Source organism: Tiliqua scincoides, chromosome 7, assembly GCF_035046505.1.
Source record: "Tiliqua scincoides isolate rTilSci1 chromosome 7, rTilSci1.hap2, whole genome shotgun sequence".
Lineage (NCBI taxonomy): Eukaryota > Metazoa > Chordata > Lepidosauria > Squamata > Scincidae > Tiliqua > Tiliqua scincoides.
The window spans coordinates 71,238,499-71,262,898 of NC_089827.1; the positions used below are offsets into that span (position 1 = coordinate 71,238,499).

Here is a 24,400-nt window from a genome sequence, read left to right on the forward strand (position 1 = left end):
GCGTTAATGGCCTTGAAGTATCCACTATAGTTCTGTCAAAAATTCACAAAACCTGGACCTGATTTGAGGGAGAGGGTATCTGAAGTATAAAATGACTCTTCTTTCCATCTCAGTGGAGATAGTTGATCAGGAAGAACAACAGAAACATGTAGAGTTTTTTGTAGGCAGTTTCTAAGTGAGGTGGAGAGAGTTGATCTCACACGGTTATAGTCACAGGGATCCAGCAATGGATGCTCAGGGCAAGAGCTGGGAACTAGAAACACCTTGTGGTACAGTCCTGCCCTTTGGGAGGCTGATGAAACCTGTTGCTGCTTGTAAGGTGTATTCTGATGTCTATCTCCATCCAGTGGTCAATCTTGATATTTTTAAGTAAAGCAGATATTACAAAGACACTGTTAACCTCTAGCGATTTCTCCATTGAAGGTGATTCAGATCTAGTAAGCTTTGCCTCTGGAACTTCTTACATTTCAGAGACTGGAGACCAGTGGTGAAGCTAAGGGGGTGCAGGGGGTAGAAATTGCACTGGCATGCTCAGGGCACCTCCTACCAATTAATCACTACCCATAGGGGTTCACTTCATCACCCCTTATTAGCTGGCAGATGAATTTTTTGTATCCTCCTGAAGAATGGGAGTGATGGCCAAACCTCTCCTGTGCGAGGAAGCTTCCTTACCAATAGCTCCAGGGTTAGCAAGCCACATATTGTAAGAGAAAGAAAGTAAAGCAGGGTCACTAGCATGTTGAAAATAAGAACCAAGTCTGTGCTAACATCAGAACTAAAAAATCAGTCCAATTCTACTTTCATTGTATTTTTAAAAAGATTCCTGATGGATGGGTGAATAAAATAAAAAACCCTTATAGAAATGCTTTGAAGTCATTTCATAGGGTTCCCCCCCCCCGCTATAGAAGATCTGTTTTCACTTATTTACAGGAGCTTATATACAAGTGAGTAAGCATGATAACCTTAAAGATGCATTTTTCTTATTACAGAGGAAGATACAATACACTCTAGATCCATGAAAAGGGGTGGAATTATTACATGGTTAAAACTAGGAAGAGATTTTCAACAGATTAGGGATAATGCATAAAATTGGATGGTGTATGTGTGATTGCTTTCACTTAAAGTGAGTCATTGCCAATGGAAAAATAGATGGTCTACTTTTTGTATCTGAACTGAAAAATAACCCGGGGGCCCAATCCTATCCAGCTTGCTAGCACTGGTGCAGCCACAATGCAGCCCCGAGATAAGGGAACAAGTATTCCCTTACATTAAGGAGGCCTCTATGACTGCCTCTCCACCACAGGATGCAATGCATGCCCCTTTGGCACGGCTGTACCGGCCCTAAAAAATTGGGTAGGATTGGGCCTTAAAACTACTACTCTCAAATGGTAATTTGCCAGCTCAGATCTTCACATAAAAGTGAGCATTGTCCATAGTTATGAGATGCATTCAACTGCATTAGGAGAATTCTTCCTTGTGATCATTGCATTTATGGGTACATTGGAAGGGTCTGGCAAGATCTCATGAGAGCTTCTTGAACTTGTGATTTGTGTGATGGCAAGAGAGATTTGGAAGTAGAGGCCAATATGGAGCATTCCTATTCCCACTAAAATGGCATACCACCACAAGGAAGTTAATTTAGGATATTAGCCTTTATAGCCCATAACAATCTGGGACCAAGTTACCTGAAGGACTTGTGTTCTCCCATATCAGCCTGTCCACCACCTACATTCCACTTTGGAGGCCTCTGAAATCTGGAAATCTTGCAGAGATATTTATTTATATAGTGCTAATCACGTGCAAGATGCTTTACAAAGAATGAGAAGGCTGAACCCTGCCCCAAGGGGGTTAAAAATGGATACAAAATAGACCACTGAGGAAGGGATAAACTGTGAAAGATCATGCAACTATTTCATGTACCGTGGACCTGCTATATCTGCAGATTTGGGACTCATGGATTTCACTATTTATGGGTCCTGAACCCACGGAGTCGGCCCCTCATGGACCCTCCCCAGCCCTCAGAATGCATGCTAAAACCTGTAGCAGGCCTTAGAAGGTCACTTGAAGTTTTCAGGGAAAACCAGAAGTGATGTTTAAAGGTTTTAAAAGGCTTTTGGAGGGCCAGGGAGTCGCCTTCTAAATCAGAAGTGATCTTCTAAGGCCTCCCAAAGAACATCCTCCAGAGCACAGCTCCTGTTGCCTCCGGAGGATTACAGGGCCCCAAGACCCATGGATTTCATAATCTGTGTGTCCCCCATGGAAAATGCAGGCCCACCTGTATATGCATTTAGGCTTTGGTTGGACCAACAGTTCTACTGTCAACATTCACTAGGACATCTTTGAATTTTCAGACGTTGAGGGGGAAAAAAAATTCTGGAATTGTCAGCATTCATATGTTGACGACATTCAGTCTCAAAAGACTATGGTATCACGCTCTGAATGGTGGTTCTGGAACAGCGTCTAGTGTGGCTGAAAAGGCCGATTCGGGAGTGACAATCCCTTCCACGCTGGGAGCAAGTGCAGTCTGTCCCTTGTCTGTCTCCCTGGCTATGGGCCTTCCTTCTTTGCCTCTTAGCCTCAGACTGTTGGCCAAGTATCTCTTCAAACTGGGAAAGGCCATGCTGCACAGCCTGCCTCCAAGCAGACCACTCAGAGGCCAGGGTTTCCCACTTGTTGAGGTCCACTCCTAAGGCCTTCAGATCCCTCTTGCAGATGTCCTTGTATCGCAGCTGTGGTCTACCTGTAGGGCGCTTTCCTTGCACGAGTTCTCCATAGAGGAGATCCTTTGGGATCCGGCCATCATCCATTCTCACAACATGACTGAGCCAACGCAGGCGTCTCTGTTTCAGCAGTGCATACATGCTAGGGATTCCAGCACGTTCCAGGACTGTGTTGTTTGGGACTTTGTCCTGCCAGGTGATGCCGAGAATGTGTCGGAGGCAGCGCATGTGGAAAGCATTCATATACAAGTATCAAAATTCATCAATATTTGGATGCTCACTGGAACAAATATGCTATAACTGAAATTCACAGGAGACAAGGTTTGCATATTTAGATATTACAAACCCAAGGTATTCTTAAGTGTAATTTATGTAGTACCTCAAGTCCTCATCTCCAAGTGAGGTATGGATAATCTTTTACTCTGTCTAGTTTTGAAATTCTGTGAAACTATCGCAGTATAATACCAGCAACCATACACTGTGTGTGCTTTTTCAGAATCATAGGTAGTGTTCAGAGTCAGAGAGCTCCCATCCCATAGGAACACCAGCATTTCTTGGAGATAAATGCCTTCAAGGCTGAATTCAGCAAGTAATCCAAGCTATCAGATGCATCAGCTGTGGAAAATCTCTCTACTAGCTACTGAGCAGGTGTCCCTTGTTCTGGGAAATAATAAAAAGGCTTAAATTCAGTTTTTATCATTGCTATTTCAATGAGGCCTGGAATTATAGTATCAGATTAATTTTTTAAACCATAAACAGTTTAAATGAAAAATACCAATTGGATTTCTTTCTTTACATATAGCTAGAGGTGTTTGTTGCTGGTGAGTAAGATAGGATTACAGCCTAACAGCCATATCCTATCCAGCACAGGTGTGGTGGCCTCAAATGTTACTGCTGGATCCTGTGCTGGATTCAAACAGGCTGGAGGACATTCATCCCCTTACCCCAAGTAAAGCCCCTGCCTGCTAAATCACTGGCACAGACTCAAGAAATCCGATGTCCCTCCCTCTGTTCCACCCTTTTCCCACCCAGAAACATCTCCCCCACCCTCCCACCACCTTCCCCTGCTCCGTGCCACTCAGCACTTACCGCCTCTCTGTCAGTGGCCAGGACTCCAGCTGCAGTGCTGATGGACTGATGCATGTCTCCCTGCTGACACAGTTTACCCTTACGGCACATTTGTGACACCCACCACTGCTGCTGTGGTCATAGCGCTGGTGGTAGGGTACAGTAGGATCGGGCTACTTGCCTTATTGAACAAAATGGGCTTACTTACCCCAGACTGGTGAGGGAGGGAAGGTGTTTTCAGTAAGTTTCATGCATTAAAAATTGGTCATGTGTTCAATAAAGTGGTCCAAGTTAAACCCAAGTGCAGTCTGGTGTCTTCATTGGGTGTGTGTGAGGGTAAATAGAATATCAGATCATCTTGTGTGTTCCCTGAGGCATCCGGTGGGCTGCTGTGACATGGACTGGATGGGCCTAGAGCCTGATCCAGCTTGGCTCTTCTTGTATTCTTATGTACTTCTGAGTAAAATTAATAACACCACTTTCAAACACCTCTACATATAACATTTTATTTTTGATTTCTTTTTTCTTGCTGGGTATCATTGCATTATGTGTTACATCTGAGTCTCAAGATCAATGGCTTTCTACAATATTACATCAGCCAGTCAAGAAACTCATTGAGTCAGATTTTAGTTTTACAATATTCTAGTTCATAATGTCTATTAAAACATCCATTAAAAGTCCATCATGCTAATTTAACTGGGAAAATCTAATAGAATGCCAATGGAATGCCTCTATTAAATGAATGTTAGAGCCTTCTAACTGATCTCTTAAATAGACGTTGTTATTAAGAAGAGTGATGTAGTTCTAATTAAAAGAGGGCAAGGGTTTCACTGAAGCGCAAAGAAATTCTTATGTAAACCATTGTGAAATGTTCAGTGATAGCCCACACCGAACACTTCTCTTGTTTTCAGTAATTCATTATTTTCTGAATATGTCCTTGCATTGCAAAGCATAAATTGTACTATGTCAGTATATGAAAAGTTCAAACCCTTACAACATGTATGTTATAGGTATGCGGTTTCATTTTGGTGAATCTTAATATGACCCAATATATACAAACAGAATTTTTGTTAAAGGAGGGCTTCCTTAGAGACTCATTTGGGCTGACAGCAAGATGGATAATCAGGATATTTGAATAATATCCAGCCTCGGCGGCACTGAGAACAGCTGCCGCTGGATCCTGTGTGCCCTGGACTACCGCGGGACGCACCTTGGGAGAAGGGGACTTTCTTCCCCTTGGTAAGGTAAGCAGCCCCGCAATGGGGCTATTCACTTTACTGCTGACCAAAAGGTCAGCGGTAAAGGCACTCGTGTAGGATGTTGAGCCCTCCACGAACGCCTTGGATCCTGCAAAGCGGAGCTCCACAGACCCGCCTCCCTCCCCTGGCATGCCTCTAGCCTACCCCCTCCCCAAGTCAGGCCTTCCCCTGTCCTCTCTCTGCCCCCCCGCCGACCTCCCCCTCTCTAGAACGCCTCCTCCACGCCCCTGCCTACTGTGCCACATCTCGGTGGTCCAGGAGACGGCTGAGCTGCGGAAGCTGGGCGACCGCCCTGCGCTAGCCCACCACTGGCTGGCACTGGGTTTGCAAGGGTGGGAGCCTGGCAGAGAGGCCACCAAGCACAGGATTGGGCTCTAAGTGGATGGTGACAACAGAAAGGGTCCTCTTGATCACTGTAATCTCTATCTAGAGTTTCCTTCCCAGAGGGGCTCACCTGGTACCAAATCTATTGTCTAATCGGCACCCAGCAAATACCTTTTTATTTGCCCAGGCCTTCCAGCATGTTGAGTAAATTTTAGCTGCTAATAGTTTGCCATCCCGCTCATTGTATTAATTTACTGAAGTTTTTATTTTATTTTTTTGTTTTGTTTTTATATACTACATATTTTAATTGGGAACTGTAACCTGCCTTGTGCATGCACTCCACCATAAAGGCAGGGTACAAATCTTTCAAAGAAACTTATGCTTGATTTTAATACTGTATCGGTTTAGCTTCAGGTTGCCTACTGTAGCACATTATTTTAGACTATTAATATTGAGTATCCCTTTATATGCAATATATAACTTTTACACTGACAGTTTTCATCGTGATAATTTGTTTGTTCCATCACGTTATCTCAACAGTAGTTTTAATTACTGTCATCTATAACGAGACCATGCTAGCATCCACCCATTTATAAGCATATAAGGGAAGAAAAGCATCACTTGCCTGCTCATGTAGTCAAGAAAGAGTGTGACCAAGCCTCTGTATGTCTACTCAGAAGCCCCATTAGTCAATGGGGCTTACTCCTGGGTAAGTGTGGATTGTGGTCCATACCCTTAAAGCCAAAGCCTTGCCAGGTGAGGCAACGCAGGCAAGGTCACTTTGGGGCATTGCTGGCAAGGAAAGGGGTCTCTCCAGGATCCTTTTCAGCCAGCTGCTTCTGGGTCCTACCTGCTCCCACCTGCAGGCTCACTCTCACTCTCTCCTCACGCTTGCTGCTCACCCTCACTCCCTCCATGAGCTCTTCCAGGTTCCTCTGGCTGCCTTCCCAATCAGCGCACAGGGCAGGCACCAGCAATAGCAGGAGCATCCAAGCCCCTGCGTGGCTGCCCCTTTTTCTCCTGGTGCTGCGAGGCCTCCAAGCAGCCGCTTCTCCCGTGCGCAGCAGCTGCTGCTGCTGCCTGACTCCTTGGCCATGCGGCACACCTGAGGCAGCCTCACGGCACACCAGTTGAAAACCGCTGCTATATACACTCAACCTGGGAGCTGAGCCAGAACAGGGCCTAACTGCACCCAGGTCAGGGCAACGCAGTGATGTCACCCCCTGCATCTCCATACCCTCTGTGCCACCCCGCTACCCCCCCCAAGCATCTGAAATGGCTCCATTTTGGAGTCAAACAGATATGGGTTGGGCAGGAGGGCCCAAGGTTCCTCCTACTTTCATGGTGTTTTTGCCAACTGTTGCCAACTCCACCCTTCATCTATAAGTCATGCCCGCAACCCTTCCTCAATTGGCACCTGACCATTCTGCATCCCCCATGATGCACCTCTGCCTGGGAGTAAGAACCATGAGTGACTTCCTCCTGAGTGGATATGCATAAGATTGCTCTACCTAGTGCTTAACTTTGCCTGGATCATACCTGTCCTCTCTAAAAGAAGAACAAAAGGCAACTGTTTAACAGAGCACGCTACTATGCTTACAAAGGTTTTGTGGGCAAAAAGTCCTCAAAACTGTTATGCATATCCAAGACATTTTTAATAGGCCTCTCATTCAAGTAGCAGCACACAATATGCAAAAAGACACTGAAGCCAATTTTAGTGATTTATTAAACTGTTTTCTTCCACAGTGAATTGAAAGACAAAACACTCTTCCAAATGCTGAATAGGTAAGTTGGGATCTCACTCTTAATTTAAAAGTTGCCATTCATTGTCACTGTGGAACTAGAATAAATAATAGGGTGAAACTTGAGGATGAAATGCATGTTCATAGTTGGATTTTTTTTTAGCAAAGTCTTATATCACTCTATAGACTCATTTTTCCTGATGTTTGTCCTATCATGTTATGATCAAAGAAGTAGAATCATGTCTGGGAAGTACTACAGGAAAAATAGGGTTTGATGATTATGTAAAACTTCCCAGGAGAGACAACTTCCATTATGCGTCCTGGCTTAGAGGTTGCATATTTCTAAATATAGCAGGTTCTCATCTGGCAGGTCCCTGGAGCTTTTAGCATGTTTCAGTCACTGCACAGCAGTGTCTTCAGTGACAAACTTCTGAAAAGGAACCAACTGCTGAACTAACATCCACATGTAAATACATCCCCTAATGTCAGCCTGCCAGCCAGCCAGCCGTTTTCTCACAAGCTAGCAAGAGACTCGCATTCACAATGCTGGAGAGATGTGCTACGCGACTCTTCCAAATGAGACAATTGTTGCTGGAAGCTGGAAGACACTACACACCAGCGAGTGCTTGCAGGATTTCAACCATTGCAACCACACACAGTGAAATCACTTTTAGGATGTAAAAGACAGTATTGCAATCTACTGGTGGCTCCAGAGACAGCAGAAAGCCAGACCAGCTAGCTATTAAATCAGTTGGCAACCTTCAGTCTCGAAAGACTATGGTATCGCACTCTGAAAGGTGGTTCTGGCACAGCGTCTAGTGTGGCTTAAAAGGCCGATTCGGGAGTGACAATCCCTTCCACACTGGGAGCAAGTTCAGTCTGTCCCTGCTCTGTCTCTCTGGCTATGGACCTTCCTTCTTTGCCTCTGTCTGTTGGTCAAGTGTCTCTTCAAACTGGGAAAGGCCATGCTGCACAGCCTGCCTCCAAGCGGGCCGCTCAGAGGCCAGGGTTTCCCACTTGTTGAGGTCCACTCCTAAGGCCTTCAGATCCCTCTTGCAGATGTCCTTGTATCGCAGCTGTGATCTACCTGTAGGGCGCTTTCCTTGCACGAGTTCTCCATAGAGGAGATCCTTTGGGATCCGGCCATCATCCATTCTCACGACATGACCGAGCCAACGCAGGCGTCTCTGTTTCAGCAGTGCATACATGCTAGGGATTCCAGCACGTTCCAGGACTGTGTTGCAAGAAGCTGACGGAACATACCAAGATCCAGGTCTACAGAGCTTGCGTCCTGAGTACACTTCTGTACTGCAGCGAGTCATGGACTCTTCACTCACAACAGGAGAGGAAACTGAATGCTTTCCACATGCGCTGCCTCCGACGTATTCTCGGCATCACCTGGCAGGACAAAGTTCCAAACAACACAGTCCTAGCTATTAAAACAGTAAGTATAATTGGATGTCCATATAGCTAGGCAGTAAAGCCTTGCTCTTATCCCTTGAATTCAGGAAGAAAATCACTCCACTTACAGGACCGCAGGTCACATCACAGGAATATAAGGCATACATAGTGAGGAGCCTGCATTTCAGGGATTCATGAGATCTTGGCAACTGCAGCAGGAAAAAAGTCAAATGAAAGCCCCATAATCTTGCATGATATGACAGGTTCTAAATCCACGGTCTAAAGACGATGCGTATGTATAAATAGGTCAATTTGAAAATTATACGAATCAGCCATGAATCTTAATGCAAATGATACTGACATACCTGACAGTCAGAGGAAGGCACTGTGGTTGAAATCTCCTTATTTTTACAGGTGCTAAAGGAACATCACAAAACTGCAAGCATGTGTTTCATTTCTTATATACAAGAATTATTTTTTTGTTTGAAGTTTTGAAGTATTAGCCAGAGTTACAGGTGCCCCCATTAGTGAATATACTAACTTGGCCTTCCATTTAGGAATCGAATGAAAATGATACTAAAAAAAAATAAACCCCTGTAAAGTTATAGAACCCAGATGATGTGAGATATGTAGCAGCTGTGTATGTTGGGTGGGTTTCGGGCTATGAGAATAATCTTTACAAAGGTGAATCAACTCCAGTGACTTAAACCAGAGTTTTTCAAACTGTGGGTTGCAAGCCAGTTCCAGGTGGGTCCCCATGCATTCCAATGTGTATTTAATTTTCCATATATTAGACTTGATGTTACCATGGTATGTGACTGCATTTGGAAAAATGTTACAGATCTGTACTTTTGACAGGCTACTATGTATATGCTTTTAACAATGATAGTTAATGGGGCTTACTCCCAGGAAAATATGGATTGGATTTCAGCCTTTGTGATGTTTGGGGACTTTTTTTTTTGAATCAGCAACTGCTTGTGAGGGTTAGGAGGGTTCTTTATTTTAAATAAATTTTTAAACTTATTGTGAACTTTTAATTTACTGAATTTTTTTTTTATTTAGCCATGTGGGAGTGTTAAAATTTTTCCTGCTTGATTACGTCTCTTCTGATTATGACACCGCTTCCAGGTTAATGACATAACTTCTGTGCAATGGATCCTGACAGACTGTCCTTTTAAAAAGTTGCATCTGGCATTCTGAAATAGCCCATTTCTAAAATCAGGAGGTTGCACATATACATCATGGCGTGTAACCAGTGATGGATTTGTTACCAATATGGGTTAAAACATGCACTCACGTTAACAGCAGCCATTATTGTGTGATTCAGGTTAGAGCAGAGTTATATTCCAGGAGCTGAAAGCTTCTCAGTTGGTCTTTGGCACTTTCCTAAGAACTATTGGACATGTTGAGACAGCCTGAGTTCTCTAGAGATGGCACTAACTGTATTCACTAGAAAAATCTCTTTAGCCACATTTGAAAGCCTTATTAATCAGCCTGGAGTGTCTTGTATTAAAGAATGGAAAAAAAACATTAGGAAAAAACACTCTCTTATCTTGAAAAGGTTACCTTCTCAGCCCCATTCACTGGGTAGTGCAGATTAGCTGGTATTTCTTTATGGGTATATTCTAGATTTTTTTTTTTTCGTTGAAGAGGGGACTTAAGGTTTTGACTCCTGCATCTGAAACCATGAAAATGCCTTAACTTGATATCATACAAGAAGTAAAGTCATTTTACAAATTCTGTGAAATAATTCTGTAAGGAGTGTTGCCCTCAAAGAAGCATTTTATTCAGGAAACACACTGGGCTTATAGCTGTAAATGTTTTCCGAGGAGCTCTCTCTCCCCATCTCTTTTTGAACAGCTATCCAGAGCACTTAATAACCCCACAACTTTTTAAAGATCCTGGAACTTGTTGGGGCCAAACTGGGCATGATATAGAAGTTCTGTGGCTGGAACCAACAAAGTTGTTTTTCTTTTAAGTAGCTGCTTGGGGTTATGGGGGTATAAATACTGTTAATAAATAATATATGTAATTTGGGGTTTAGGGCCATAGTGTAGAGTGAATGAAACTTTCTCCACACCAATTCCTCAATTTAAACCATTCTTACAGCTCAATCCTATCCAACACCTGTGCTGGTGGAACACAGGTAAAGTGCTTTGCGGCTGTACAGGGAATTGGTGCGCCAGTGGGAAGGGGAGGGGGTTGAGCGGGGGGGAAGGGAGGGTGGAAAAGGGAGATTCTACAATCTTGCAGAACTCTGGTCTTGCACAGTTTCCCAGTCTTTTTGGATTGAGGTTATTAACTACATCAATGTGATATTAGATCATTTGTTAGGATTTGTGGATATGTACGTATATTCTTCTGAACAATTTGCTTACAATAATAATAATAATACAGGTATTTCTATACTGCCTTTCTTGGTCCTCAGATTTCTCCTTAGACTTTATTCAAGGTAGTTTACATAGGCAGGCAATTTAAATCCCAGTAGGGATTTTTACAATTTGAAAGAAGGTTTCTATCTTTCAAGAAACCACAACATTCAGATGTTTCTTTCTGATCTGGTTTCACATTCTGGCCTCCATCCTCTCACGCTCAGAGCAGATGGAATAACTCGGCTCAGCTTGTCAGCTGCTTCAAGGTCGTACGGTGCCGGTGGCCTCGAACTGGCGACCTTCGGATGTTATCTTCGGGCAAATTGAGGCTCAACACTCTAGACCAGACCTCCTGCCCTTATGTTATGGAAATTAACAGATGGTCAGCGGAAATGGATTCTCTGTGCCCTTACTGTGGCCAAAAGACTTAGAGCCCGATCCTGAGTTCACATTGCAAGCGCTCCGCCACCAGTGAGTGTCGCAAACATGCAGGTTTGCAGCCCTCATTGCCGGTCCAGCACTGGTGCCAGCTCAGAGCCGGCTGGTGCTGGGCTAGCACTGGTGGATCACTGGTGCTCCACCGCCCTGTAGTTGCCTGAACTGCTGGGTGGCAGAGAGGTAGGTGGGGGTGTGGGGGAGGCAGAGAAGAGGTGTTCTGGGATGGGGGAAGGTGGGGGAGAGCAGGAAGAGGGTGGGGAGGAGTTGTGCCACGGAGGGAGTGGGGTTGGAGGGAGGTGGAACTGGAGGAGCTCCACTCCTCTGCATAAAGAGCTATCCATGTCAGGCTGCTGCCCAAAGGTTGCTGCAGAATCGAGTAGCCCCATTGCTGGACTACTTGCCTTACCTGGGGGGAAGGGGATGAAAGACCCTTTTCCCCCCAGGAGCTGCCAGTGGTTAGCACTCAGGATGCCATGGCAGCCATTTTTGGCACAGCAGCTGCCCCACCCTCTGGGCAGTGTAGGATTGGACTGCCTGACTGCAGTCCTATACAGACCTTCCTGGGAGTAAGCCCCATTGAACCAAATGTGACTTGCTTCCAAGTCCACATATGTGGGATTGCACTGTTATACTGAAAGGTTGGACAGGTAAATGCCCACCTACTATTATGCAAAGGATGGAGGAACTCTCAACTCTCTCTGTGAGTCAGTTGTTTATAGAAGACAATTTAATATGGATAAGCTGATGAAGATCTGGAAACTTTAGAAAAATATTCATGTATAAAAGTCTATTATTGAAATATTTGAAATTATTGATTTCTGTTATACAAGATGGTTTCTGTATTGGTTGGCAACCTTCAGTCTCGAGAGACTATGGTATAAGCCTACAGCACCTGATATTCCCAGGCGGTCTCCCATCCAAGTACTAACCAGGCCTGACCCTGCTTATCTTCCGAGATCAGACGAGATCAGGCATGTGCAGGGTATATACAACATCATACATCTTTTTCCTATGAAATGCTCCTTTTCTTCCACTCTTTTTCCTTTATTACAGCATATTAAGTGTGAAGATTTTATTATTGTATTTTTATTCTTTAATAAAGTTTAAAAAACAAAAAATCTTACAGAGCGCACGTGCTCTCTGTTTGTGCTCACTCCAAATTAAGCAAGTGTCAGACACACATCTACATACACACCAGCCTGCTAGTTTTAACTGGAGGGGTTGGGGCAGACACCTTTTCAACACCATTCAAAACACTCAGCTCTCGCCGTTCACTCTCATTAAGGAAACAACCAGTGACCATTCGAAAGAAACAGCATTATTGTGTCAATTCTCAAACATTTAAGACAAACCATAGTAGTATGCTATTCTTGATAATAAGAAAGCAAAACCGTAATGCTGTAGCTGCCTGTCTTAAATATGGTGCCCTGCAATTTAAGTTTGTTCCATGCATAGCACATTTATTAAAAGGTCTCTACCAGATCAGAGTCAACAGTCATGCAACTGGTCTGTGACTGCAAGAAAGAGCAGCCCTTCCATGGAGATCTCAGGAGTCTACCCTGGGAAAAATACATTTATAGAGACTTGCAGCAAGAGAGCAGATCTTTAAGGTTCTAAACGTTACCACCCTAGCTTATGTCTCGTCTCTCATCTCCTGTTTCCTGTTAGATCATGATGTTCAGCCAAATCTTCCCACCCCTTGAAATCCCCACATCTTTCATCGCCCACTCAATACTCTCCTGTTTTGTTTGAAGAGAACCTGATCACTCACAATAATATGCCAAGCAGCTTCTTGCTTTCTTTTGCATTATTGTAATAAATCTCTGTTGGATTTTTGATTTGGGTTAAACTTTTACTGCAAAACAAAGTATACATAGCAGGTTGGAACTCACGCATGCACAAACAAAATTTGCCAGCTATGGGGGGGTCAGTATGACCTTTCTTCTTTACATCCATTCCATTCAGTGATGGCTGTGGAAGCCGCCACAATTCTCCACAGGTGTAAAAGTTTCTGCAGATGTGATTCTTGCCAATAATACTAGTCAGAATAACCAAGGTGTAAGCAGATTTGAAACAGCTTATAGATCAATCCTGAGCTGCCCGGGGCACCCAGGCTCAGTGGCACCGAGAAGGGCTGCCGCCAGATCCTGTGCTTCCCAGGCTACCGCAGGAGGCGCTTTGGGAGAAAGGGGCTTTCATCCTCTTCTCCCAAGTAAGGTAAGCAGCCCCGCAATGGGGCTACTCACTTTACCGCTGACCAAAAGGTTGGCGGTAAGGTAAAGGCGCTCGTGTAGAGCGCGGAGCCCTACACGAATACCTTGGAAACTGCGGAGCGGATCCAGCATGCCTCCAGCCCACCCCCTAGCACACCTCTTCCCGCCCTCTCTGCCCCTTGCTGTCCTCCCCGGCCCTGTCCCCACTTACTGTGCCACAGCCCGGCACTCCAGGAGACCGCAGAGCCGCGGAAGCTGGGTGACCGCCCCGCACTAGCCCAGCGGCGGTGAGCCTTGCAAACATGCCTTACAGCACATTTGCGACTGCTCACGGCACAGAGCCATGCCCCCGAGCACAGGGTTGGGCTCTTAGTCCTCTACAGCCCCAACAAAATATTGGGTTTGGAAATAGTTTCCTCCAACTTACTAATGAATTGAAATTCAATCTAAGTCCAGTTGTCACAACCACATGATCAGGTCTGCTTGATGCATTGTGATCACATGGAAAAATCACGTTCATGATGTGGTAATCTATGAACTTTCAAAGTAGCTGTACCACCACAGGAGCACACTACGCACATAAACCATAAGTAAAAGTCATCAGAAGTTCAAAAGTGGTTGTGGCATGTGTGGCTAGGACATAATGCAACTGTACTTATTTTATCTACAGGGGAGTTGAATTTCTAGAGTTTCATCCTCTTATTACCAAGAAACATCATAGGAATATTTCTTTAAAAGTAGGTCAGTCGCTAGCTCTCTATTGAAGAATGAAATATCTATTGTCTTTCTGCACACAATAAGTGGTTTTGAGATAGAAGCAGAATTTGATACCTTAAGAAAAATTGGGTAGCTTGGGTGAAGAAAAAAAAGGCAAGAATTGCAAAATATTCAAGCAGAACTTTTTTTTCGTAAAATATCTACCTCCCAATGTGACACAATCACCTTCCCACTCCCATGATGCTACCCTAACCTTTGCATTGAAGGGTATTGAGAACAAAATGGCTAGTATTATAATGCCGTTGTACAAATCGATGGTAAGGCCACACCTGGAGTATTGTGTCCAGTTCTGGTTGCCGCATCTCAAAAAAGACATAGTGGAAATGGAAAAGGTGCAAAAGAGAGCGACTAAGATGATTACGGGGCTGGGGCACCTTCCTTATGAGGAAAGGCTACGGCGTTTGGGCCTCTTCAGCCTAGAAAAGAGACGCCTGAGGGGGGACGTGATTGAGACATACAAAATTATGCAGGGGATGGACAGAGTGGATAGGGAGATGCTCTTTACACTCTCACATAACACCAGAACCAGGGGACATCCACTAAAATTGGGTGTTGCGCGGGTTAGGACAGACAAAAGAAAATATTTCTTTACTCAGCGTGTGGTCGGTCTGTGGAACTCCTTGCCACAGGATGTGGTGCTGGCGTCTAGCCTAGGCGCCTTTAAAAGGGGATTGGACAAGTTTCTGGAGGAAAAATCCATTATGGGGTACAAGCCATGATCTGTATGCGCAACCTCCTGATTTTAGGAATGGGTTAAGTCAGAATGCCAGATGTAGGGGAGGGCACCAGGATGAGGTCTCTTGTTATCTGGTGTGCTCCCTGGGGCATTTGGTGGGCCGCTGTGAGATACAGGAAGCTGGACTAGATGGGCCTATGGCCTGATCCAGTGGGGCTGTTCTTATGTTCTTATGTTGTGGAGCATATCTTGATAGCATATTTTATAAGAAGGAAAAAATGCCCTTCAATTTATTTTCATCTCATACCAAAATCCTGCGGTGAGGTTGGAGGGAAGGTGACAAGCATACCCATTAGCTGTTATGTTAAGAGGCAGAAAGAGGTGTGGGGGGGGGGGGGTAACAGATGGTTGGAAGTACAAATCTGCCTCACTAATAAGCTAGGGAATGTCAACCAGATGGTGGAAAAGCCAAGTCACCTCCCCCCCCCCAATAGATGTTTTTTAAAACCAGGGAACCCAAAAGGGACCTCCTCACAAAGGGGCAGCCATGTGGCATTTTACAATTTAGCTTTTACTTTCAGATGTGGCCATAAAGAGCTACAGCAGCATCCACCTGGATCTTTCTGGTATAGTCCAAGACAATGGGAAAGGGCTGTATCATTTCCAGAAGGATTCCAGTTGCTTGATCATAAGAACATAAGAACATAAGAACAGCCCCACTGGATCAGGCCATAGGCCCATCTAGTCCAGCTTCCTGTATCTCACAGCGGCCCACCAAATGCCCCAGGGAGCACACAAGACAACAAGAGACCTCGTCCTGGTGCTCTCCCCTACATCTGGCATTCTGACTTAACCCATTCCTAAAATCAGGAGGTTGCGCATACACATCATGGCTTGTACCCCATAATGGATTTTTCCTCCAGAAACTCGTCCAATCCCCTTTTAAAGGCGTCTAGGCTAGACGCCAGCACCACATCCTGTGGCAAGGAGTTCCACAGACTGACCACGCGCTGAGTAAAGAAATATTTTCTTTTGTCTGTCCTAACCCGCCCAACACTCAATTTTAGTGGATGTCCCCTGGTTCTGGTATTATGTGAGAGTGTAAAGAGCATCTCCCTATCTACTCTGTCCATCCCCTGCATAATTTTGTATGTCTCAATCATGTCCCCCCTCAAGCGTCTCTTTTCTAGGCTGAAGAGGCCCAAACGCCGTAGCCTTTCCTCATAAGGAAGGTGCCCCAGCCCCGTAATCAGCTTAGTCGCTCTCTTTTGCACCTTTTCCATTTCCACTATGTCTTTTTTGAGATGCGGCGACCAGAACTGGACACAATACTCCAGGTGTGGCCTTACCATCGATTTGTACAACGGCATTATAATATTAGCCGTTTTGTTCTCAATACCCTTCCTAATGATCCCAAGCATAGAATTGGCCTTCTTCACTGCCGCCGCACATTGGGTCGATACTTTCATCGACCTGTCCACCACCACCCCAAGATCTCTCTCCTGATCTGTCACAGACAGCTCAGAACCCATCAGCCTATATCTAAAGTTTTGATTTTTTGCCCCAATGTGCATGACTTTACACTTACTGACATTGAAGCGCATCTGCCATTTTGCTGCCCATTCTGCCAGTCTGGAGAGATCCTTCTGGAGCTCCTCACAATCACTTCTGGTCTTCACCACTCGGAAAAGTTTGGTGTCGTCTGCAAACTTAGCCACTTCACTGCTCAGCCCTGTCTCCAGGTCATTTATGAAGAGGTTGAAAAGCACCGGTCCCAGGACAGATCCTTGGGGCACACCGCTTTTCACCTCTCTCCATTGTGAAAATTGCCCATTGACACCCACTCTCTGCTTCCTGGCCTCCAACCAGTTCTCAATCCATGAGAGGACCTGTCCTCTAATTCCCTGACTGTGGAGTTTTTTCAGTAGCCTTTGGTGAGGGACCGTGTCAAATGCCTTCTGAAAGTCCAGATATATAATGTCCACGGGTTCTCCCGCATCCACATGCCTGTTGACCTTTTCAAAGAATTCTATAAGGTTTGTGAGGCAAGACTTACCCTTACAGAAGCCATGCTGACTCTCCCTCAGCAAGGCCTGTTCATCTATGTGTTTTGAGATCCTATCTTTGATGAGGCATTCCACCATCTTACCCGGTATGGATGTTAGGCTGACCGGCCTATAGTTTCCCGGGTCCCCCCTCTTTCCCTTTTTAAAAATAGGCGTGACATTTGCTATCCTCCAATCTTCTGGTACCGTGGCCGTTTTGAGGGACAAGTTGCATACCTTAGTCAAGAGATCTGCAACTTCATTCTTCAATTCCTTAATAACCCTTGGGTGTATGCCATCAGGGCCCGGTGACTTATTGATCTTTAATTTATCAATGAGGTCTGAAACATCTTCTCTTTTAACCTCTATCTGACTTAACTCCTCGGTTAGGAGGGGCCGTTCGGGCAGCGGTATCTGCCCGAGGTCTTCTGCCGTGAAGACAGATGCAAAGAACTCATTTAATTTCTCTGCCATCTCTAAGATGGCATCATCATTCCTGGTGGTTCACAAGCCAAGCCATTTCTAGGTCAGCTGAAGTATCTACTGTAGAACAAATAGGACCAAACTACGCATTATATTAAACAGGTAGTAGGGCACTGGGTGTGGTTTCTCCCTTTACTTGCAGTTGCAGAAGGTCTATTCAGCATCAAGACCATGACCTCCAAAGGCAGGGGGAGCCTTAATACTCTTCGCTGTGCTGTGGTCCAACAGAAATCCTCCCTTGCAATGGAAAGGAGGCTGCCATAAGATCTCTGTTTTTCTCAGTCTATTTAAGAAATGAAAGGAAAATTCTCAATTACTAATATCGACAAACAGGAGCTCGGTACCTTTCTATTACTGCAATGGTTCTCAAACTTTTCAGCAATGGGACCCACATTTTTATAATGACAATCTGTCAGGATCCACCAGAAGTAATGCCATTAATCTGGAAGTGGATGTCATGGCCATAAGTGACATCATCAATTTAGGCTTCAAAGCTAAGTCGTGATCAGCCAAAGGTCCCATTACACAGTCTGCTCATGCTGTTATTTGGTATAGTTTGGAATTCAAACATTCCAGCTGGGAAATCAAAGCGGAGCACAGACTTGGATCCTTCTCCACCCACACAACCTTCCCCTCTTCCCAGCATTCCATCTTTCCACCTATTCAGGACAAAGCAGGAGGCCTCTCTCCCACCAGGAGTCTGCCCTGCCCAGCAGCTCTGTACCCTATAAGTTTTGCTCTGTATTTTCAATGGCGGCTGAGTTAGGTGCTGTGTGACCCACCTGAAATTGACTAGAATTGACTACCTGATGGGTGCTGAATCAGACCATTGGTCTGTCTAGTGTTGTCCATCTGGTATTATATTTGTTTACACTAGACGGCAGAAGGTCTCCAGGGTTTCAGGCAGGGGTCTTTCCCACCTTGACTTAGGAATTGAACCTGGATGTTCTGCTTGCCAGACAGAAGCTTCCTTCACTGAGCAACAGCCCAGTGACAACAGCACTTCTGTTTAATCTGTGCCAGAAAGGTATAATACATTCTGCACCGGAAAGCAGAATGACCTTTATGTGAGCATATTAAAGTTTAAACAATTGAAATGGAACAAGAACTCTGTAAAGTGGAAAGTCGAGAACATGGCAACCTACAGCTCAGTGTGAAGCAGCGATGGTTACAGAGCATATTTATGTACACACATATTTATTCTGTATATAGAGTACTGTTTTTTGTTTCTTCATTGAAAATTCTCTTTTAAATTTCTTCCTTTGCTCAGACCTTTCTGATAAATTCTGCCTTCTCATTTCTCTCTTCTCAGTGGTATGACTGTTGGAGAGTCAAAACATGGGAGCGGGTTTTGTGCGTAATTTTGCTCTCTGTGAGATATACCATCCTTTGGTTTTGCATATCTGCAGTGGCGTAGCTAGAGGGGCGCAAAGCACTAAGTTTTGCAGGGAGCCTCACTCCCTGCAAGTGGCCCCTCTCCCTCCCCTTCTGAGCCATTCCAGGCCGCAAGAGCGAAACAGAGGTGTTGCTCCACTGGATCCAGCTCTGCTTACCAGGGGGAAGGGATGAATGTCGCCTTCCCCCAAGGAGCTGCCGGAGGCTACCCAGCACGCTTAGTGGTCACCATTTTGACTCTGTGGTTCTTCTGGGTGCCAGGCAGCTCAGGATTGGGCTGTAAAGCAAGTTGCTCATTGTGTTGTTGGAGCCTGGTATAACCATCAGAGAGAGAATAAACATTGGTTCTAAAGATCAGCAGCTTCCATATCTACCCATTACATAGCCAATTGTGTAACAAAAATTACATAGACTGTGGACTGCAAATTAACAATCAAAGCTGTCAAATTCTTGAGGCTGACAGTAGCCTCCAAATTAGGATGTTTGGTAGTCAGATACCAAACCCTACCATAAGGGACAATTGCAGATTAAGACCTCATGCAGCCACTGGTTTGCTTTGCCACCAGTTCAGTGCTCTAGTTCCATAGGTTACTTCCCCCCCACCCCACAACACCTCTGTTATAATTATAGATATGTACAAGTTGTACAGACTGTGCCTAATCCTGGCCTGGTTCTGTAAACCTCTTCTATCAGGTGGATCCTCAGAGATCAGCATCTCATAAGTTTGAACTGTAGAGAAATGCAAAAGCAATATACATATGATTGTCAAACAGAGAACTATTGGAGTCAGCTTTTCCAGGGAACATAGATGACTGGTACACCCAATTGTAGCAAAATGAAAAGTTATCCTTACAAGTGAACAATTTGCTTAACATTTCTGTACCTTTCTGTACTTCTTGCAAAAGAAGGCAAATATAATTAACTCTCTCCTGGGTCTTTGCTGAAATTAATTCATTAGTATCTTCAAAATGAGCAATACAGAAATGCAAATGTTACATATATTATACAGTATATATGCAGAGAGAGAGAGAGAGGACTTGAGTGAGCTATAAATAAATATTAGCAGAGTGATACAATGCTCTGGGATCAGCTAAACGCAGTGGGGGAATTTGCTGAAAAGCTGCAAATCTATATGCTTATAGTTATGCTAGCTGGATATAACCAGCACTTTAAAAGCAGTTCTAATGTTCCCTCTTGGAAAAACAGGTTGCAGCTGTAAACATCTTTGTGCCATGGTGAAACAACACTGGGATTCCTTTTGCTCCTATTAGAACAATTAGGCTGCATTAAGGTTGAAACTAAAGTAACAAATGAAAAGGGGCAGAAAATAGCTGCAACCTAGGAATGAAATGCCAAGAGATTACATTGTAGGCACGTTTCTTTGATCAAGGGTACAGCCCACCAGTTTAAAATCAGTCCATGATAAATGTCATCAATTTCCTTCCCCTGTCTTTGCTTTGGCTGCAGAAAGGAGTGATAGCTTCAGAGTAATGGAGGAAAGTGGATGGTTAGTTTCTCCTCCACAGCTTGCCTGCACTATTCCTCGAGGAATCGGCCTACTACCTGCTGTGACTGCCTGCTGCCTGCTTCATAAAGAGGCTGTGTGATACAAATTGTGCGCCCAATCCTATCCAACTTTTCTGTGTCAATGCAGCCTCAATGCAGCCTCGAGGTAAGGGAACAAATGTCCCCTTACCTTGAGAAGACCTCCGTGACTGCCCCTCCACCATAGGTTGCAGTGCACACCCTGTTGGCATGGCTTCACCAGTGCTGGAAAGTTGGGTAGGATTGGACTTTGTATCACTTTCCAAAGTATTGGGTGATTACAAATGTTGAACAGGTTAGTAGGATCACCCTTTGGAAATATTAGTGAAATAGACAGTCTTTCAGAAAGGGATCTAAGGCATTGGTCCCCAATCTGTGAGGCGCGGTTCCTGGGGACAGTGTGGAGAATGCACAGGGGTGGCACAGGATGCTCACTGCCTGGCATCACTGCCTGGCATCACAGCGAGCACCCAACACAATGCTAAAAATGGTGATAAGTGGCTCAGCTTGGTGGGCAGAGCTCCTCTGTATGGCCTCCGGTGCCTGAAAAACCCATCTGCCTGCCCTGAGCCTTTTACTGCTGTTTTTACAGGCCTGTTGTCATCCCAAACCTGGAAGTGGTGGTGACATCATCGTGTCATGTGTCACCAACCACTACTTCCAAGTGCTGCAAAGCAGGATGGGGTTGCTTGGCAGCAATAGGTTTGGGAACCACTGGTCTAAGGGGTGTTACCGGAAGAATGCTGTTCATTGTAAAGGGTTTTTACCTGTGTAAATATGGCGGAAAACATTTTCCTCTTTGGCCCTCTCAGAAGAACTATTAAAAGTAATCCACTTACTTAATCTGCCCTCCCAGAAGGCACTTGATTACTTCAGCGTACTTTAGTTTTTTTTGCCCAATTCTAGATTAAAACTAGCCCACTATTGCATTTCAATATATTTTCAGAGCCTACATAACATTGCGCTTGTTAGCATCTAGTGCCCTCTAGGCAACACTGATTTATTAGCTTGTACAGATTTATACGCATTAGAAACCTCCAGGTCAATTTAAGAATATGCTTAACTCTTTCCTATTTAAATCAATAAGATTTAAGTTAAATATGTTGGCTGGATTATAGTCATCATTTTCGCTGGCACAGTGGTAAATGCTTTGTAAGTTAGGGACACCGGTTTCAACGTACAACAATGCATAATAGCTTATGGGTAGGTCCACTAAAGATGACAAAAGTGCTCATAGGTAAGTGCTCTCAATATTGTAGTCTTAATGCAGAGAGTTTCAGTCCTGCTTTAAACGAAATTGTCAGGCATTCATCATTAACACCAAGAATTTGCCACTTCTTGGTGTCTTGTTGGTTCTTTCTCTCATCAGACGTCTTCAGAAATTCATGAACTGCTTATTGAATTTCAACAAGAAGTTCATGAATCACTTAGATGCAGACCTGATTAAATAATAACAAGACTATTTCCATAGAAATTGGCTCATTATTATGCTTTCAGATGGCAATTGTGCAGGGGGGACGCCACCTTCATTGGGAGAGAGATTCTTGGTAGGGTACCCCTTTAGCAATTCCGAACAAAGCCATTTATGAAAGAGGCACCTGCATGATATCATTTTAAGGCATTTTGACTTCAGGTCCCTCCATTTCATGAGTTTTCAATATTGCTGAACAAAGGAAAATTGTCAGATGGGGCACAGAGAGGCAATGTTATATATGGGAATTTTTTTTTTTTTTTGGTTAGTATTTAACAGCAGACCATCCCTTCCAACGCCTGTCTCCTGTCTGATGTTTCAAATGAATGGAAAAAAATCACCACCCATCTTATGGAGGACATAAAAAAAAAAATCATAATTCTTGGCAACTAAATGTACCCAGTGCAGATGTGACATGAATCACACTTGGACATTATGTGCTTTTTCTTGATGGCCAACTGCATAATTTAATTCCATTCCATTTTAAGTAAAAACTGTATTGGGGCCAATCTTCATACTTATCCACATGTCAGCTAAGGGCACCTTCAGAAGCTACAATAAAAACCTGTGCAAGTCATCCTAATGCAACTCCGTCACGTTATGGTAGAGGACAGTAAGAAGGCTTGAAAAGCTTCCTTCAAAGTACTTGGATGTCCTTCTATTCCATAGAACTTAATCTGGATAAGACCCAAGTATTTCAGCTTAGTTGAAATGTTGGTTTGAGATGTTATATGTTTTGACTCTTTAAAGAATTTACAGCACCTTGCCAACAGGGTGCAAATTGTATCCTGGGGGGGGGGAATTATGGAGGCCCCCTCAAGATACAGGTACATTTCCTTGCTTACCCTGGGGTTATAACTGCTTAATATCAATGTCCAGGGCCTTATGCATATGCCACTGCTGGAATCAAGAGCCCTGCTGGATCAGGCCAAAGATGCAACTAGTCCAGCTTCCTGTATCTCACAGTAGCCCACCAGATGCCTCGGAAAGCACACAAGACACAAGGGACCTGCGTCCTGGTGCCCTCCCTTGCACCTGGCGTTCCTACTTCTAGAACCACGAGGTTGCACATACCCATCATGGCTTGTAACTCGTGATGGACTTTTCTTCCAGAAATTTGTCCAGTCCCCTTTTAAAGGCATCTAGGCCAGATGCCATCCCCGCATCCTATGGCAAGGAGTTGCACAGACCAACCACACGCTGGGTAAAGAAATATTTTCTTTTGTCTGTCCTGACTCTCCCAACATTCAATTTGAGCGGATGTCCCCTGTTGAGCGGTGTCATGTGAGAGGGAAAAGAACATTCCTCTAACCACTCTATCCATCTGCTGCATCATTTTGTATGTATAACAGCCCAATCCTATCCACACTTTCCTGGGAGTAAGCACCATTGACTCTAATGAGACTTACTTCTGAGTAGGCATGCATAGGATTGGGCTGTTAATCATGTCCTCTCTCAGGTGCCTTTTCACTAGACTGAAGAGCCCCCAACACTGTAGCCTTTCCTTGTCAGGGAGGTGTGCCAGCCCAGTAATATTTTTGGTCACTCTCTTCTGCACTTTTTGTTTGGCTTTTGCCTGTTTTCTAATTATTTATGTTAGCAAACTATACATCTGGACTCTCCGCAAGGAAGGATAAAAATCAATCTTTCTTCACTGCCTTGTGTCATTATCTTTTTTGAAATTGACTTTCTTTGCATTTAATGATGCCTGGGTGCAGCTTGGCTTCTTTTCAGTGTTCTCATTCACACAAATGAACACTTTGTGCAGAGCCTCTTTTCAGTTATAGTGATTGGAAAGAAGCAGTTTGACTGGGGGAAAAACCTGACATTTATGGCCTCCTGTACTTCATTGTTTAAAGTTTACAGCAGGACTTCAGCTAGGTGTTGACTCTTCAGAAGAACAGCTTTTGCAATGTGTACATTTGAACGAACACAGCCCAACAACATGAAACTGAAAAACTTCTAAGAGGATTCTCATGTTTGGAGGAATGCCTGTTGGCATTTTCAGAACTGTCCCTGGTATCATCTGGCACATCCTGAAGATGTCAGTTACTGTTTATGCAAGCCCAGAACCAAATTAATAGACTGAGCTTGTTGACAAGAACAGGATGGCCAAGTCGAAACTCATGCCATGAACTTCAATTACGCGCGGCAAAGACAGGCAAACAATGAATGAAAATGTGTTAATTTCAAGAAACGTGGTGGAAATAACCAGGGCTACCACCAGTGCTACCAACAGTTTGTGTATTTGGTAAACGCAAAGAGCCCTCCTTATCCACAGGATTGACATCTGTGGACTTGAGTATACACAGACCCCAAGCTGGAGGGCCTCAGAGACCTCCTGGGCGTGACCAGAAGTGCCTTCCAGTCACATCTGGGAAGACTTCTCAGGCATGGGGAAGTTGTGCATGGCCTCCCTGCACCTCAGAAGGCCTTCCAGAGGCTTCTGAAAGTCACTTCTGGTTTACTAC

The 24,400-nt window shown here is 44.4% G+C and overlaps 1 pseudogene; it reads right to left on the minus strand.

The window, feature by feature from the left end:
- Positions 1-12,204: 12,204 nt before the first annotated feature.
- Positions 12,205-12,324, minus strand: LOC136657757 (5S ribosomal RNA; annotated as a pseudogene).
- Positions 12,325-24,400: the final 12,076 nt, after the last annotated feature.